This window comes from Macaca fascicularis, chromosome 18 (assembly GCF_037993035.2).
Source record: "Macaca fascicularis isolate 582-1 chromosome 18, T2T-MFA8v1.1".
Taxonomy (NCBI): domain Eukaryota; kingdom Metazoa; phylum Chordata; class Mammalia; order Primates; family Cercopithecidae; genus Macaca; species Macaca fascicularis.
Genome location: NC_088392.1, coordinates 78,991,385 through 79,010,691, shown reverse-complemented (window position 1 = coordinate 79,010,691; position 19,307 = coordinate 78,991,385). Strand labels below are relative to the sequence as shown.

Below are 19,307 nucleotides of genomic sequence, written 5' to 3'. Positions count from 1 at the left end.
ACCTCCCAAAGTGCTGAGATTACAGACGTGAGCCACTGTGCCAGGCCAGTTTATAGTTTAACTTTGAAGCAAGAATGATAATAGTCTCCTCCCTGTTCTGAGGCCGAAACCACCTTTGAAAACTAATGAAAGGTTTCGAGATTAGGATTAGGGGAGGGGCTTGAATTCTGCTGAATGTAGTTTCTATAATCCCTTATTGCTCAGGAGTCATGTGGCCAGAGGTAACAAAGATTTGTGACTTCCCTCAATTTCTCCTATAGATAACGTCACTATTGGAGACCCTAAGATTGATCTTTGCAGGTATTTTTCAGACTTTCGGGCAACTGATTTACCCCACCTGACTGACGCTGCCGGGACCCATATTTCATGACTCAACTGATCCTATGACCCCACCCAGAAGCGGGCTCAGTACACAAGGACCGTTTTCCACGCCCCTGTGATTTCATCCCAACCAATCAGCAACTCCTGTACCCCAGCTCCCTGCCTGCAGTACTGTCCATAAAAACCCTGACCTCTGAGATTCAGAGAGACTGCTTTGAGTAATAATTCCATCTCAGTGGCCAGCCTTATGTTAATTAAGTTAATTAAACTCTTTTTTTTTTTTTTTGAGACACAGTCTCACTCTGTCACTCAGGCTGGAGTGCAATGGCACCATGTCAGCTCACTGCAACCTCTGCCTCCCAGGTTCAAGCGATTCTCATGCCTCAGCCTCCCGAGTAGCTGGGATTATAGGTGTGTGCCACCACGCCCAGCTAATTTGTGTGTGTGTGTGTGTGTGTGTGTGTGTATTTTTAGAAGAGATGGGGTTTTGCCATGCTGCCCAGGCTAGTCTTGAACTCCTGGGCTCAAGTGATTCACCCGCCTCAGCCTCCCAAAGTGCTAGGATTACAGGCGTGAGCCACCATGCCCAGCCTAAACTACTTATTTACTGCAGTACCATAGTCTCAGTGAATGGTTTTGTCTGTGCAGTGGGCAGGAAGAACCTGTGGGTGACTGCCACAGAGCCACCATCTGTGAATGTGAATATTGAACACTGCAACCAGATTATATGTTTTCACAAAAATGGGTTTTCCCCTGCAAATATGCCTTAAAACTCTGGATGGCCTTCTTTTATAAGATACTTATGTATAGTGGCTTCCGTAAGGGAACCTTCAAATTTTTTAAGGATTCATCCCAAATACTGGATGAGCTTTGCATCCTGTAAAGAAAGCATCTATTTTTGAGACCTCCGAAGAGAAAAGTTGGTAAAAGGCTACCCTGAGATAGGCTATAGATGGTGGCATTCTACCTCCGGGTTCTTCAACTTGCGCTCAAGATGAGAATCTGAGAAGGGTGGGGACCTTCCCAGGGAGGGTATAAGGAGCTCAGATGTCAAAGAAGCCCCTGAAGTCTTATGGGGTGGGAGCTTTGGGAGACACTGACCAGAAACCCTAATTGAACCAATAAAAAAATAAAATCCAGGTCGGGCGCGGTGGCTCAAGCCTGTAATCCCAGCCTCTGGGAGGCCGAGACGGGCGGATCACGAGGTCAGGAGATCGAGACCATCCTGGCTAACATGGTGAAACCCCGTCTCTACTAAAAATAAAAAAAAACTAGCCGGGCGCGGTGGCGGACGCCTGTAGTCCCAGCTACTCGGGAGGCTTACGCAGGAGAATGGCGTAAACCCGGGAGGTGGAGCTTGCAGTGAGCTGAGATCCGGCCACTGCACTCCAGCCTGGGCGACAGAGGGAGACTCCGTTTCAAAAAAAAAATAAAATAAAATAAAATAAAATCCTTTTCTAGGAAGACGATTTTCTAACATGAACCTAGGAACTTCATGTCGCACACAGGCATGGAGGCAAGAACCACCTCATGCCACATAATTGCAGTCACCACATACCTTTATCTTCCAACTGGGGACAGCATTGAGTGAAAAATGTCACTAATAAAAATTAAAACAGAGCAATGGTGTAAACCAGGACTGTCCTAGGCAACTTAGGATGTGCAGCCACCCTGTGCTGCCCGTAATCCCAGCACTTTGGAAGGCCAAGGCAGGTGGATCACCTGAGGTCAGGAGTTCAAGACCAGAACGGCCAATGTGGTGAAACCTCGTCTCCACTAAATACAAAAATTAGGCAGGCGTGGTGGTACATGCCTGTAATCCCAGCTACTCAGGAGGCTGAGGCAGGAGAACTGCTTGAATCCAGGAGGCGGAGGTTGCAGTGAGCAGAGATCGTGCCACCGCACTGCAACCTGGGCAACACAGTGAGACTCTGTCTCAAAATAAATAAAGGGGGAACAGCAAACAAATACTGGATTTTAAGTATGTCCTTTCAGACAGAGAGGTCAAAAGCAGCCTTGCATATCATCTGGAGTCAACTGCTCTTGCTGAAATTCTCCTCCAAAACCCCGCAACATATTTATCAGCTGGTCAAGCTGTACTTTATCTTCTTCACTTAGAACTTTTGTCACCTCTCTTTTCTCTAAGGCAAAGCACATATGCCACATAATTGCAGTCACCACATACCTTTATCTTCCAACTGGGGACAGCTTTGAGTGAAAAATGTCATTGATAAAAATTAAAACAGAGCAATGGTGTACACCAGGACTGTCCCAGGCAACTCAGGACGTGCAGCCACCCTGCGCTGCCCGTGCTTACTCTGACACAGAGGAGAAGCAGTGCCTATTTGCAGTCACCCACCTCATCTGTAAGAAACTTCGGAACGGACTGCACAAGTGTCAGGAACCATGCAGCAGTATGGTTGAAGGGCCTGGGTTCTCTGCTGGAGTGCCTCTAAGGGATAAATAACAGGTTCCTTAATGCCAGGCAATTTCCTTTGTTTTGATTAAATCAAATATGTCAAAGGCAACCATTCGATCTTAATATCTCATTTTTTTTCAAAAGGCCTAGAATCTCCTAAAATCCTAAAAGCTAAAGCCAAAACCATAGTTGAAACTTTCTAACACCGTATGTTTCCTCCAGCTGGACAGAACTAGTTGAGAGGGAAGGAATGCTGACCTTCTGGGGCGGGCTGAGGAGTCTTCCAGTATGCAAACCCTTGCTGTTTCGCAAGTTTCTGGTTTCCCAAGATGAAATACCAGAATGACAACTTGAAAATTGCTCTTCACGGCCGGGGCGCGGTGGCTCAAGCCTGTAATCCCAGCACTTTGGGAGGCCGAGACGGGCGGATCACGAGGTCAGGAGATCGAGACCATCCTGGCTAATACGGTGAAACCCCGTCTCTACTAAAAATACAAAAAACTAGCCGGGCGCGGTGGCGGCGCCTGTGGTCCCAGCTACTCGGGAGGCTGAGGCAGGAGAATGGCGGGAACCCGGGAGGCGGAGCTTGCAGTGAGCTGAGGTCCAGCCACTGCACTCCAGCCCGGCGACAGAGCGAGACTCCGTCTCAAAAAAAAAAAAAAAAAAAAAAGAAAATTGCTCTTCTACACCCCCTTCTTTTCATCAGAGTGAGCCTTGTTTGAGCAGTTATGACTAAGAGGTGCAAAAAGCATCAGTGAGTGGTGAGCAGGCTGGAGACAAGGCTGGCTGACAGCCTGTGGGGCTCAGGGCAGGAGAGTATGTAGAACTGCAGTCCTCCAGCTTCCCTGGATGAAGAGAGGATGAAGGACAGCCTGTGGGTTTGCACTTCCAGGCAACTTGGGCTCTCCCCACCTCAGCTCCCCACTGAGCTCACTCAGCATGGCCTCTTACTCCTCGTGGATAAGCGACCTCGACCTTACTGCAAACAAACCGGGTCAGTGGAGTTCTGGCGCTTCCCTCAAACTTCTATGTTCTTGTTACAGGTTCTAGACAGGCATGAGCGGACCGGGTGAGGGCTCTTCCCATCCACCAGGAATGTCAAGTGATCACCAGGTGACCATTCAACAGTTATCACACTGCCTCCCTAAAAACGATCATTTAGCAGCCAGTGCCAGGGAAAGACAATCTCCTGAGGGTCCACAGCTACCACATTAAAGTGTAAATTAAATGCAGATGCCAGGGAGAGGCAACTTCCTGGACATACACATCAGGAGACAAAACAGCAGAGTATGACCCTCTGGGGGCACTCCACAGGAAAACAGGAAGAAAGCTTCAGATACTCCACAGGCAACAGGAAGAAAGCTTCAGATACTCCACAGGAAACAGGAAGAAAGCTTCAGATACTCCACAGGAAACAGGAAGAAAGCTTCAGATACTCCACAGGAAACAGGAAGAAAGCTTCAGATACTCCACAGGAAACAGGAAGAAAGCTTCAGATACTCCACAGGAAACAGGAAGAAAGCTTCAGATACTCCACAGGAAACAGGAAGAAAGCTTCAGACGGGCATGTGTACAGCTTCCTAAACACACTGCTCATGCTCACCTCCCAAGCATAAGGAGGGCACTGTGCACGCAGGCAGCGCACCCGAAGGGAAGAATCATGGGGAACGGGTGCAAGACAAGTGGGTCAGCCTATAAAGTCCGAGGATTACGGTTAAACACTGCACTTGACCTTCACACTGCCCTCTTGGGTCTCTTCCAAGTGTACTTTTCTTTCTTTCCTGCTCTAAAGCTTTTCAGTAACTTTCACTCCTGCTGAGAAACTTGCCTCAGTCTCTTTTTCTGCCTTATGTCCCTCAGTGGAATTCTCTCTTCTGAGAAGGCAAGAATTGAGGTTGCTGCAGATTTGTAAGGATTTGCCACCCGTAAATCGACTACCTTCTACCCCTAACATTCTTTTTTCCAAAAAGGAATTTAAAATATCCGACACAGAGCCATTCAAGCAGAGGAAGACTTGGAAGAAAAGAAGGAAGGAGGACAGTAGAAAAGGAGAGAAGAGCAGAAGGGGTTGGGGGAGGAAAAAGGACAGAGAAAGACAGAGCAAGCAAGCTGGCTGAAACTGTTACATATCTTCCTGAGAAGACCCTGATAACCATGCGAAGCAGCTATCTGGTATAACATAATTTTTTTTTTTTTTTTTTTTTTGAGACAAGGTCTTGCCCTGTCACCCATGCTGGAGTACAGTGGTGTGATCCCAGCTCAGTGCAATCTCCACCTCCTGGACTCAAGCAGTCCTCCCACTTCAGCCTCTGGAGCAGTCGGGATTACAGGTGGGCGTGCGCCACCACACCCCACTAATTTTTGCATTTTTCATAGAGACAGGGTTTCACCATGTTGCTTAGGCTGGTCGCAAACTCCTGGACTCAAGCAATCCACCGGCCTCGGCCTCCCAAACTACTGGGATTACAGGCATGAGCACTGCGCCCAGCCCAACACAATCATTTTTTAAAAGATAAGAGTGGCTGTGCAGGATATGGTGGCTCATGCCTGTAATCCCAGCACTTTGGGAGACAAAGGCAGGTGGATCATTTGATGCCAGGAGTTCAAGACCAGCCTAGCCAACATGGTGAAACCCCATCTCTACTAAAAATATTTAATACAAAATTTAGCCGGCTGTGGTTGAATGAGTGTGTAATCCCAGATACTTGGAAGGCTGAGGCACAAGAATCACTTGAACCCAGGAGGCGGAGGTTGCAGTGAGCCGAGATCTCACCATAGCACTCCAGCCCAGTAAGACTCCATCTCAAAAAAAAAAGGCCAGGCGCAATGGCTCATGCCTGTCATCCCAGCACTTTGGAAGGCTGAGGCAGGCAGATCACAAGGTCAGGAGATGGAGACCATCCTGACTAACACGGTGAAACCCCATCTCTACAAAAAATACAAAAAAATTAGCCAGGCGTGGTGGTAGGCATCTGTAGTCCCAGCTACTCGGGAGGCTGAGGGAGAATGACATGAACCTGGGAGGCGGAGCTTGCAGTGAGCCGAGATCGAGCGACTGCACTCCAGCCTGGGTGACAGAGCGATACTCTGTCTCAAAAAATAAAAATTAAAATTTAAAAAATTTTAAAAAAAGGTAACAGAGCAAAAACCTATTTAGAAAACTTTTGACAGCAGATCCTTAAACTGAACACCTTTTGGGCAGGTGGCTCACACCCTGTAATCCCAGCACTTTGGGAGGTGGGGGCAGGGAGATCACCTGAGGCCAGGAGTTCAAGACCATCCTGGCCAACATGGCGAAACCCCATCTCTACTAAAAATACAAAAATTAGCCTAGTGTAGTAGTGCATGCCTGCAATCCCAGCTACTCAGGAGGCTAAGGCAGGAAAATCTCTTAAACCTGGGAGGCACAGCTTGCAATGAGCAGAGATCAGGCCACTGCACTCCAGTCTGGGCGACAGAGGGAGACTGTCTCAAAAACTAAACAAAACAAAAAGCACCTTTTGCTCAAATCTTGGGAAATTCCTTTTCTTTCTCTACCAAAGATGCATTGTTGTCTTCAATGTTATGGCCAAAACATGCCCTCTTTTCCCACTTGAAATGAAGACAGAATAACTTGTAGGACTGATAGGCTCGGGGAAGTGATTCCTTCTCTCCCTAGAAATGGCACCAGCATTAGGTAACGAGGCTTCACTCCTACCGGCCAGCTTGCTTCCCAACGGGTATAAATTGACTTATTTCACTCACTTGCTGGGCCAAACCTTTCCCCAGCCTCCCCATTTTCTGCCTCCCCATTTTCTGACTCAGACAAAGGAAAACCTGCTGACCACCAGCACCTGGGAGCTCTGCAGACACCCCCACCCCAGGGAGCCCTACCTTTTCGTCAGGAAAGAGGAAACCGTGAGAGCTCTGTGAGGAGTTAGCCACTTGTTCCTTGGTGAGTATTTTATCCCGCATGCTGCGAATACCACCAGCAGAGATGGCAGCTATGCTGAACTGGAAAGTAGCCAAACGGCAGCGCTGCTCTGTGACCTTATACTAGCCACGTACCCCCTCCTGAACCTCACAACCTGCAGTACCCAGCTCAGTGCTTTTGTGAGGATTGATAAGAAAAAAAATCAGAGCTTAGTCCTCAGCTTTAAAGTTCAAAATTTCTTAAAGTATTACTGTTTTCACTCCCAAATTCAATTTATCAGTCTCATTAAGATCATCCAACGATAACCCAGCAGGAACAGTGTCGAGCCTCCACAAGACAGTTCAGACCGGCCTAGGATGGAAAGGCAGACATGCACCTCTCCAGTACCTCCAGACATATCTGTAAAATATGGAAGCTAGATTATATATTACCTACAATTTTCCAGGCAAATCACCAAGTCACCTCACCTTTTAAACACAGAGAGATTGGTACGAGGCTCTAAGTTGGCATCTGCTTCCCCAAATCAGAATTCATTTATCTGAAATGAAACCAAATATGTGTGTTTTGTCAGTGAGTGAGCTTTCATTTAGTTAACTATTAACAGGAAACCTGACCAACTTTGAAAGTAAAAAAGAAGCTGAGACGCTAAAGAAACAAGACATTGGGTTAGTGGCCAAGAATACCTATTTTGAATTATAATATAAAATACCTGTATTTATAGATAAATTATATGAAACATTTCTGCCCAACACGTATGAATAATCACTGCAAGCCATAATTGGGAGCAAAATATTTTATCTTTAGGCCAGGCGCGGTGGCTCATGTCTGTAATCCCAGCATTTTGGGAGGCCGAGGCAGGCGGATCACCTGAGGTCGGGAGTTCAAGACCAGCCTGACCAACATGGAGAAACCCCGTCACTACTAAAAATACAAAATTAGCTGGGGTGGTGGTACCTGTAATCCCAGCTACTCTGGAGGCTGAGGCAGCAGAATCGCTTGAACCCGGGAGGCAGAGGTTGTGATGAGCCAAGATTGCACCATTGCACTCCAGCCTGGGCAACAAGAGCGAAACTCCGTCTCAAAAAAAAAAAAAAAAAATTATCTTTCTTTGAACTTTTCGATTTGTATTTATTTTTATTTTTATTTTTTTAGAGATAGGGTCTCACTCCACTGCCCAATGTAAATCAAAAATGAAATCCTAAGGCCCCTCAACCATCTGCATGGACCCCCACCAAGCGCATTCCAGAGTTAATCTTGTTTTAGGTTGTTTTAAGAAAAACATTAGGCCTGATGGGAGGTGGGGGTGGAACTTGCCTCATTTTGTCCTCCTCCCTTTTGGAATTCAGGAAAACCAGACCAGCATTTAACATGCTGGATACTAACCTGGAGGCTTCATCTGCATGATAAAACCTCAGTCTCCACAGCCTCTTATTGTAACCCAGACATTCCTTTCCATTGATAATAAATCTTTCAACCAAATGCCAATCAGAAAATTTTCAATCTACCTATAACCTGGAAGCCCCCGACCCCCCCACCGCCTCAGTGGTCCCACCTTTACGGGCCGAACCAATGTACATCTTAATCGTACATGTACTTGACTGATGACTCATGGCTCCCCTAAAATGTATAAAACCACACCGGGCCCCGACCACCTTGGGTACATGTTCTCAGAGTCTCCAAAAGGCTGTGTCACCAGCCATGGTCACTCATATTTGGCTCAGAATAAATCCCTTCAAACATTTTACAGAGTTTGACTTTTTGTCAACCGCAGGCTGCGTCGCTCCCGCGCCCAAGCAATCCTTTCACCCACAACTTTCCGAGTAGCAGGGACTTCAGGTGCGTGCCACCACGCCTGGCTTTTTTTTTTTTTTTTTTTTTTTTTGGTACCTTTTGTAGTTGTGGAAGGGCGGGGGGGGGGGGCCTTGCTATGTTGCCCAGGTTGGTCTCGAACTTCTGGGCTCAAGCCATCCTCCCCCTTCGGCCTCCCAGAGTGCTGGAATTACAAGCCTGAGCCACCGCGCCCAGCCTATCTTTTAATTTTTAACTTCAAAGTTATCGTTAAAAAATCCCCCCAAAATATGAAAAAAATAATGTACTGATCTGTAGTTTTTCTCTAATTCACTATCCTAAATATATTAATTGTAATCTCATCAACGGCGACTTGCATTTGAAATTTTCCACCTTAAGCGGTATTTTTTGATAAGATGGATTTTTAAAAAAAAATCTACACCAGTAAACTAGAGTGAGAGACCCCTGCAAAGTCATACATGGGCCCTAAGTCATCGAGATTTTCCAGCAAATAATTTGCAGAGTGCTGTTTTTTCCTAGGTTAACTTGCAATCCTAAAACGGAAGGAGGTTCCGTTTTTAGAAGTTTAAATGTTGTCACACGGGCGCAAGAATACATACAACAGCCATGCTTTCCAGCTCTGCACACAACGCCAGGCAGATGGGGAGCGCCAGGCAGATGGGGAGCACCGGGCGGTGCGGGAGCCCTTTCACCTGGGCAGGGCGGCTGCGGTGGCCGAGGGACCCGGGACCTGCAGCCCGAGCCGGCGCGCACCCAACCAACTTCCTGTTTCCGCGGTAGCGCTTGGGACTGTCACTGCAGCCCCGCCCCAGCGGCCTCAGGCGGGTGTGAAGCCAGAGTCTTGCCGGAGCCGCCGCGTCCGCCCGGCGCCTGCGTCCCACGGCCGGCGGCGGAAGCGGGCTGTCTGAAGGGGCCGGCGGGTGGCGCCCGGGGCTCCGCGGCCTGTGATCCGCAGAGCGGACAACCCCAGCTGGGGCTCCGTGCGCAGCTGCGGAGAGTAAAGGCCGGAACCTACGCTCGGCGGCCGCGTCCGGGCCCCTAGCGCCCTCCCCGAAGCGCCCGGCAGGCTCGGCTGTCCGACTGTGGCATTACGGAGCACCCTGGGCAGTCGCCGCAGAAGCGCGGGGGGCGCGGGAAAGGCATTTTGGGGACACGGGAGAGCTGCGAGGGCGACGCACGGGCGAGCTGTCGTTAGGGCCCAGGAAAGGCCTAACGGGGCGCACGGGCGGGTAGGGGAACTCGCGCCCCCACGCCGCGCGCCCGGTCTCCTGACGCCAGGGCCGGCTTCTGAGCCCAGCCACGCGGCGGCCGGGGGCGGCCACTGCTCCCCGCGAGCCCGCGTCCCCGCCCCAGAATCCCCCAGATCCCGCGTCCGGGCTCCAGGCCCTGGAGGAGCCGGGCAGGCAGGCAGCTGACGGCCCCCGAGCCGCTCCCGGGCTCCGCGCGCGGTGGCAGCCAGGCCGTGCCTCACCGTTCCCCTCCCGCGCCGCGTTGCCGCTCCAGGACCCACCAGACCAGGCTGGGCCTCTCCGGCTCCCCCGGAGCCTTGGAAAGTGCCCTCCAGAGATGTGCTTAGGAAGTGTGTGATGAATAAAGGAGACAAACAGGATAACTATAATATTTATTATGCACTTGCTTTTTTCTCACTGATGTTACTAATTTTAATGGTGTAGCACGGCGTGTTCCAGTTTTCTAAGTGCTCTCACATCCGTTCAAAAAATCCTCAAAATAAGCCTGTATATTAAAAGCAGGAGCCATTATTCCATATTTCAAGGAGTAAACAAGCTCAGAGTAATAATCCACGTCGAGCCTTCCAACCAGCCAATTCTAGTACATTTTTTACAAATCTATGAGTGTGGTTAATACACGGAGATGTGGTATGAGGAATTATCTAGGACACAGCCAGCAAAATGCCTGGTATACAATTAGTATGCGGTAAATGGTTATTATTAAGAATATTGTAATATCTTCTGATATGATCAGGTGAACCACTTCGACATAATAGAAACTGGAACAGCCTAATTCCATAAACACACTGATATGACACCGGGGATTGTTTGCAGCCTCACCTCTAAAGTATTCTCTCTGACTAACAAAAGGAAACTAGACCCAGTTAAGCTTTTAACTCTAACCACAGGCTAAAGGAAATACAGGGGCCAAATGAACCTATTACATTACACCACCAGGAAGTAATCTGCTAAATCCAGAATATGGGAAATTCTACAAACCAAATGACCCAATTTCTTTATTCAAAAATAAATGTTCAGAGGCTGAAGTGAGAGGATTGCTTAAGGTCAGAGTTCAAGGCTGTAGTGAGCTATGATCACAGCTGTGAATAGCCGCTGCACTCCAGGCTGGGCAACACGGCCAGACCCCCAATGTCTTTTAAAAAAAGAGGGTGGGGGGAGCTTGAGAGACACATTAGCCAAATGCAGTGTGTGGACCTTGTTTGGGTCACGATTAAGACAAACTTTTACATAAATAAATGGCTTTTTTTTTTTTTTTTTTTGAGACGGAGTCTCGCTCTGTCACCCAGGCTGGAGTGCAGTGGCCGGATCTCAGCTCACTGCAAGCTCCGCCCCCCGGGTTCACGCCATTCTCCTGCCTCAGCCTCCCGAGTAGCTGGGACTACAGGCGCCCGCCACCTCGCCCGGCTAGTTTTTTGTATTTTTTAGTAGAGACAGGGTTTCACCGTGTTCGCCAGGATGATCTCGATCTCCTGACCTCGTGATCCGCCCGTCTCGGCCTCCTAAAGTGCTGGGATTACAGGCTTGAGCCACCGCGCCCAGCCAATAAATGGCATTTTTGAAAACACTGGTGGCCAGGCACGGTGGCTCACACCTATAATCCCAGCACTTTGGGAGGCCAAGGTGGTGGATCACGAGGTCAGGAGATGGAGACCATCCTGGCTAACACAGTGAAACTCCGTCTCTACTAAAAAAAATACAAAAAATTAGCCGGGCGTGGTGGCGGGCACCTGCAATCCCAGCTACTCGGGAGGCTGAGGCAGGAGAATCACTTGAACCCGGGGGACAGAGGTTGCAGTGAGCCGAGATTGCACTACTGTACTCCAGCCTGGGAAACAAGAGTGAAACTCCATCTCAAAACAAAAAAAAAGGGGGGGGTTTTCTTCCTCTTGACATCAAACGTGTCTTTTCCAACACCACTTCTCCAACTCTCTGATGCCAACTTGGTGTCCTACAATTCAATTCCTTTCTGACACTACCTAGAATTTTTGTGTGACTCCACGGTCCCACAAGACTGTCCTCACTTAGACAACAAAGAAAGTACTGGCTTCCCAGGTTAGCCTAACTGCTGCTCATTGACCTACAAAGCAAAGTTCCTACAAAGAGGTTTCAACTACCTCATTACCCCAAGGTTAGATAATTTGCTAGAATGACTCATAGAACTGAGGAAAAGCTGAGCTTACTCTTACGGTTTATTATAAAGGGTACAAATGAACAACCAGATGAAGAAGTACCCAGGACAAGGTAAGTCCCGAGTGCAGAAGCCACTGCCTCAGTCAAGATGGGGTGTACCACCCTCTGGGATGAGGATGTGTTTGCCAACTTATCAGAACCCCATCATTTAGGGGTTTCTATGGAGGCTTCAGTCCATAGGTTTGACTGTAGCCACTGGTGATCAACTCAATTTCCAGCCACTCTCCCTTCCCTGGAGGTTGGGGGAAGGGTGCAGGAAATGCTGATCTTCTAATCAAGCCTGGTCTTTCTGGCAGCCAGCTCCCACCCTGAAGCTAAGTACAAGAGTTGCCTCATTAAAACAAAAGAGGCTTTTAACACTCTATCTCTCAAAATTCCAAGGGTTTAGAGCTTTGTGTCAGAAACCAGGGACAGCCACCAAGTATCTTTCTTGTTATTCCACAGCAACATCAATTCCATCTACAATCCTGATTCCCTTTTGCCATGAAAGGTAACATATTCACGGGTCCTGGGGAGTTGGACCTGGCTATCTGGGGGGCACTATTCTGCCTTCCCCAGCATCTAACAGTAAAGACAGCAGCTCAGGAAGCTTGGCAGGGCGGCATTATGGAGCAGGGATTGCAGGGTTGGTTAAAAGACCGTAACAAGGCCGGGCGCGGTGGCTCATGCCTGGAATCCCAGCATTTTGGGAGGCCGAGGCAGGCAGATCACCTGAGGTTGCGAGTTCGAGACCAGCCTGACCAACATGGTGAAACCCCCGTTTCTACTAAAAATACAAAATTAGCCAGGCGTGATGGTGCGTGCCTGTAATCCCAGCTACTTGGGAGGCTGAAGCAGGAGAATCGCTTGAACCTGGGAGGCGGAGGTTACGGTGAGCTAAGATCGTGCCATTGCACTCCAGCCTGCGCCACAAGAGCAAAACTCCGTCTAAAAACAAACAAACAAACAAAAGACCCTAACCAAAGTTACCTTCTTAGGGCAATGGGCAATGGAGATAAAATAAAAAGGGAGCCCTAGTATGAAGACGCGTCGTTAGGCGGTGCGGGCTGTGGTCCGCCCTCTCGTGCAGCTCACTCCCCACTGTTCGCTCTCGCCCAGAAACAAGTCGGCCAGGAAGCCGCGCAGCACCCATGGATTTCCTTTTTCTTTCTCGAGACAGAGTCTCGCCCTGTTTCTGAGGCTGGAGTGCAGCGGCACGAGCTTGGCTCACTGCAACCTCCGACTCCTGGGCTCAAGCAATTCTCCTGTCTCAGCCTCCTGAGTAGCTGGGATTACAGACATGTACCACCATGCCTGGTTAATTTTTTGTATTTTTAGTAGAGACGGAGTTTCACCATGTTGGTCAAGCTGGTCTCGAACTCCTAACCTCAGGTGATCCACACGCCTCAGCCTCCCAAAGTGCTGAGATTACAAGCGTGAGCCACTGCTCCCGGCCAGTGGTGAAAGTTCTAAGACACCGGATCATTTCCAGATGAGAATCTGCAAGTGACTCATTGACTTGCACAGCCCTTCTGAGATTAAGGAGTTTACTTAATTCCAGTATGGGAGGAATCTGTGAGGCATTCACAAAGCAGAAATAATGATACAGGCCGGGCATGGTGGCTCACACATGTAATCCTGGCACTTTGGGAGGCCGAGGCAGGCGAATCACTTGAGGTCAGGAGTTGGAAACCAACCTGGCCAACATGGTGATACCCCGTCTCTACGGAAAATACAAAAAAAATTAGCCAGGTGTGGTGGCACGTGATGATAATCCCAGCTACTTGGGAAGCTGAGGCAGAATTGCCTGAACCTGGGAGATAGAGATTACAGTGGGCCGAGATGACGCCACTGCACTCCAGCTGGGGCAACAGAGCAAGAGTTTGTCAAGGAAGAGAGAGAGGGAGGGAGGAAGGGAGGGAGGGAGGGGAAGGTAAGGGAGGGGCACATGGAGCTGTGATTGTTCTGTTAGATCATGCTCTGTAGTTAATATATGCCTTAATTCTTCAGTGACCCAGTAAATGTATTATGAAAATATTCATGATCTGCATTCGTTTTACATAAACACTCAAGAGTCTAGTTCTGGTTTTGTTGTTGTTGAACCAGGGTCTCACTCTGTCTTCCAGGCTGGAGTGCAGTGGTGCGATCACAGCCACTGCAGCCTCCATTTCCCAGGCTCAAGCAATCCTCCCACCTCAGCCTCCCAAGTAGGTGGGACTACAGACTTGTGCCACCATGCCCAGATAAAGGAGTCTGATTCCAGATACCCAAATTTCCCCTGCTACCAAACCACCCTCTGGTTATGTTGGGGAAATTCTGAAGCACCTCATTTTTACTCCTTTCCTCCTCCTCCTTCCCCCTCTCACCTTGTACCACTTCTGACACTGACAGCTACTTGGGATGTGGGAGGGGAACACAGATGGGGACATCCTCCCGCAGGCTGCATTCAGTCCCGTGATTTAAATGACCAGCCTATCAGTGATTGGTGGATGGGATTTATAAGCCATGAGCATAAAGTCACTGCACACTCAGGTGATTCGTAAACAGGCTCTGGGCAGAAAAAACACACTCGTTCCTAGTGCTTTTCCGAGTGCCTCACTCAAGAACAATCAACACAGAAGTCTTCTGTGAGCAAATGTGGAGGGGGATTCCCCACACGCAAGTCGTTCTGCATGGACACCACCTGGGTGTCCTCCAGTTCAACTCAGTTCTGACACTCTGTACCTGGAGACAGCGTCAGATTCCACAGGTTGAGGCCTCAGTCCCCATGCCTGTCCCACTTCTGATGTCAATCAGAAGCCCCAGGCTGTAACCTGTGCTTCTGGCCGACCAGTTATAAATTGGGGTTCCCACACCCCCTCCGTGGGTTTAACTGATTTGTTACAATGACTCACAAAACTCATGGAAACACTTACGTTCGCTGGTTTACTGTAAAGGATATTGCAAAGGATACAGATGAAGAGCTGCATAGGGCGAGGCATGTGGGAAGGGACGTGGAGCTTCCATGCCCTCCCCAGGGGCGCCACCCTTCAGGAACCACCACGTGCTCAGCGATCTGGAAGCTCTCAGAACCCAGTCCTCTTGAGCCTTTTATGGAGACATTATTGAATAGGCGTGATTGAGGACAACTGTGTAGAAATGCAATTGGATACAAGGGGAATGATCTAATACTAACAGACTGAGTAGGAAAACCCAGCAAGGCTCAGCTGTTCAGGTCTTTGTCGGCCTCTCCATGGAACATTCCTTTCTCTAGGGTGTGGGACAGGACTCTGTCCGCAATGAGAGTCTTATGAACCACAGTCAGATTCGAGTCCCGCCTTGGGCAGGAGAAATTCAGAGAGATTCTGTTTCCTGAGGCCTGCTTCCGAGGCCTAAAGACTCAACATTGTAAGACCAGGCCAGGTGGCTCACGCCTGTAATCTCAGCACTTTGGGAAGCCGAGGCGGGCAGATCCCTTGAGGTCAAGAGTTTGAGACTAGCCTGACCAATATGGTGAAACCCCATCTCTACAAAAAGTACAAAAATTAGCCAGGTATGGTGGTGCATGCCTGTAATCCCAGCTACTCCAAAGGCTGAGGCAGGAGAATCGCTTGAACCTGGGAGGTGGAGGTTGCTGTGAGCCAAGATGGCACCACTGCACTCCAGCCTGGGTGACAGAGCAAGACTCTGTCTCAAACAAACAAACAAACAAAAACTCAACACTATAACAAAAGAGTGTGATAAAGGATATTATAAGGGAGAGTCAGGAATGGTGAATGAAAACCTATAAATATGTAGGCTCCTTCAATGTAGAAAAACTCACAATGATAATGTGGTCTCACAATCGGTCAGTAAATGCTGAAATCCCTCAGAGTGTCAAACGTGCCTATGCATCTTTGTTACAGATACCCAGTCATTCATTCCAAATACAAAAATGTTCACAGTGTAAGGAAATATGGTTCAGAAAGAAAAAAAGTTTGATCATATAACTGATATGATTTACTATTTCCTCAAATCTAAGACATCATGAACTGTAAGATGAACCACTATTTAAGGCAATTAAGAAAGAAAAAAGGATGCACATTGCCTAGGGTCAGGTTCACTGCAATGCTTGTCTTAGATGAAATAACTCAGCTTAAAAAAAAAAAAAAGGGGGCAGCCAGGCACAGTGGCTCACGCCTGTAATCCCAGCACTTTGGGAGGCCAAGGCAGGTGGATCATGAGGTCAGGAGTTCGAGACCAGCCTGGTCAACATAGTGAAACACTGTCTCTACTAAAAATATAAAAAATTAGCCGGGCGTGGTGGCGGGCACCTGTAATCCCAGCTACTCGGGAGGCTGAGGCAGGAGAATCGCTTGAACCTGGGAGGTGGAGTTTGCAGCGAGCTGAGTTTGTGCCACTGCACTCCAGCCCAGGCAACACTGCAGGACTCTGTCTCAAAAAAAAAAAAAGGGCTATTTTCCCCAGAGGATAGCAAGGCTAGGATCATAGGTGTGTGGATATGTGAATTATTGTATTAGCAAACCGCTATGATCTCTCAGCTTCTGAGTGTTTGGAATTCAGAACTGGCTTCACTGGGGCACCTGGTGCAGGTCTTTCCTGAGGTTGCAGCTAAGCTGTGAGCCAGGCTGCACCACCTGGACCTGCAGGCCCTGCTGCCACGCTCATCCACAGGGTTGCTGGTATGTCGCAGCTCCCCTCAGCTGCTGGCTGGGTACCCTGCTGCTCCAGAAAGGACTTCTTGCCAAGTGGGCCTCTCCATTGGCAGCATGAACGTCTCCCCAAGATGGCAGAAGCCACAGGCTTTTATAGCCCCACCTCTGAAGTGACACACATTACTTCTACAATATTCTACTGGCCACACAGACCAACTCTGATAAAGCATGGGAGGGATCTACACAGGGCATGAATATCAGGAGGCTGGGATCACTGGTTATGCTATGGAGAGGCTGGTTACCGCAATACATATTACAGGAGGGGAAGGGAACCTGAAACTAATTTTCTTTCTTTCTTTTTTTTTTTTTTTTAAGCTAGTGTCTTCCTCTGTCACTTGGGCTGGAAGGCAGTGGCATGATGATAGCTCACTGCAGCCTCCACCTCCTGGGCTCAAGTGATCCTCCTAACTCTGCCTCTCAAAGCACTGTGATTACAGAAATGTGCCACCACATTTAAATAATTTTTAGAATTTTTTGCAGACACAGAGTCTCACTATGTTGCCCAGGCTGGTCTTGAACTCCTGGGCTCAAGCCATCCTCCTGAATTGGCCTCCCAAAGTGCTGGGGTTACAGGCGTGAGCCACTGTGCCCAGCCTGCTTCCAGTTTAGGTAACATTTATTGAGCACTTACTAAAGCTTAGAACCATTAAGTAAACTATCCAAGGTCACACAGCTAGTAAGGGTGAGAACTGGTACTTGTGACTTTTGACTAATATACTACCCAGTCTTTGTGTCAATGTATATTATTGTAACATTTCAACCACTGAATTTTTTTTTTTTTCTTTTGAGACAGAGTCTCGCTCTGTCACCCAGGGTGGAGTGCAGTGGTGCAATCTCAGCTCACTGCAACCTCCACCTCCCGGGTTCAAGTGATTCTCCTGCCTCAGCCTTCTGAGTATCTGGAAATATAGGCATGTGCCACCATGCCTGGCTAATATTTTTGTATTTTTAGTAGACACAGGGTTTCACCATGTTGGCCAGGCTGGTCTCGAACTCCTGACCTCAGGTGATCCACCCAGCTCGGCCTCCCAGAGTGCTGCGATCACAGGCATAAGCTACCACGCCTGGTCAACCACTCAAATTTCAGAAGAAAATTTTGGAAACCTCCAAGATTCTTTATATTTCTCTACTTGCTTTTTTTTTCTTTTGTGACAGGGTCTCACTCCATCACTCAGGCTGAAGTGCAGTGGCACCATCTCAGCTCACTGTAGCCTCGACCTCTCAGGCACAAGCAATCCCCCCACCTCAGCCTCCTGAGTAGCTGGGACTACAGGTGCACGCCATCATACCTGGCTAATTTTTTTGTGTCCCCTGTAGACACAGAGTTTCACCATGTTGTCCAGGCTGGTCTCAAACTCCTGGGTTCAAGGCATCCGCCCGCCTCAGCCTCCCAAAATGCTGGTGTGAGCCACCACACCCAACCTGTTCCTTTACTATTGCCATCACCACCAATTCAGAGAAAGTACTCTCTTGTGTTTTAATGCCTTTAAAGTTTTAGTTTATTTAATTTGTTGTAGTAATTATGTATAATTATAGCAATATCTAGTGTAATGGACTGTCTGTACCTTAGCAAAATAAATGCAGCATAGCTGGCTGCCAAAACACTTGCTCAAACAATAGTAGGTATCATTTTGAAAAACAGACAGAAGGTACTGGGCGCGGTGGCTCGTGCCCGCAATCCCAGCACTTTGGGAGGCCGAGGTGGGTGGATCTCCTAAGGTCAGGAGTTTGACACCAGCCTGGCCAACATGGTGAAACCCTATCTGTACTAAAAATACCAAAAATTAGCTGGGCGTGGTGGCAGTGCCTGTAATCTCAGCTACTCAGGAGGCTGAGGCAGAAGAATGGCTTGAACCCGGGTGGCAGAAGTTGCAGTGAGCTGAGATCGCGCCATTGTACTCCAGCCTGGGCAACAAGAGCAAAACGGAGGCCAGGCACAGTGGCTGACGCCTTTAATCCCAGCACTTTGGGAGGCTGAGGCAGGCGGATCACAAGGTCAGGAGATTGACACCATCCTGGCTAACACGGTGAAACTCCATCTCTACTAAAAATACAAAAAATTATCTGGGCATGATGGCATGCGCCTGCAGTCCCAGCTACTCGGAGGCTGAGGTAGGAGAATCGCTTGAACCCGGGAGGCAGAGGTTGCAGTGAGCTGAGATTGTGCCACTGCACTCCACCTGGATGGCAGAGCAAGACTCCATCTCAAAAATAAAATAGAATAGAATAGAATAGAATAGAATAGAATAGAATAGAATAGAATAGAATAGAATAGAATAGAATAGAAAAGGAAAAGAAGAATAGAAGAATAAAGTAAGGACCTTCAAGAAAAACTGGAACAATTTCCTCTGAAGAGCGAATAGTCTCAGTGTATAGTATTTAAAATTATTTTTGTAACTTTACAAAATAAATATAAGACAAAAAGATTGCTTTTGATTTTAACACAGAGATACTCCAATATTATCTCTAAAACCTATCAAGAGTAGAGGTGTCATCACATTCCGTCTGTGTAGCAACAACTGAAGGTGCTAAAACTTCCCAACTCCATGAGCACGAAGTAAGCAGAGTCCTGACTCCTCTGTGATCCAGGTGCTGATCACTTCCCCGACATCATTCGAACTCACTCTATAAAGAAGCAGGTCTGTAGCTTATGAAATTAGTTCACCAGGCCGGGCGCCGTGGCTCACGCCTGTAATCATAGCACTTTGGGAGGCCGAGGCGGGCAGACGACA

The 19,307-nt window shown here is 48.4% G+C and overlaps 1 protein-coding gene across 18 annotated transcripts in view; it reads right to left on the bottom strand.

The window, feature by feature from the left end:
- MPPE1 (metallophosphoesterase 1) overlaps nt 1–19,307 on the bottom strand; it is a 45,764-nt gene that overhangs the window by 15,594 nt on the left and 10,863 nt on the right. For 4 of the 18 annotated variants that reach the window (XM_065534255.2, XM_074022947.1, XM_065534258.2 and 1 more), the window contains exons 1-3: nt 9,062–9,228; nt 6,238–7,191; nt 2,681–2,773 (exon numbers count right to left, since the gene is read on the bottom strand). The gene's annotated coding sequence lies outside the window, so the exon portion shown is untranslated. Of the gene's footprint in view, nt 1–2,680; nt 2,774–2,998; nt 3,586–6,237; nt 7,192–9,061; nt 9,229–9,933; nt 10,055–19,307 lie in introns of those variants that run through there. The other 14 variants (XM_065534254.2, XM_074022948.1, XM_074022952.1 and 11 more) reach the window with 8 other exon arrangements.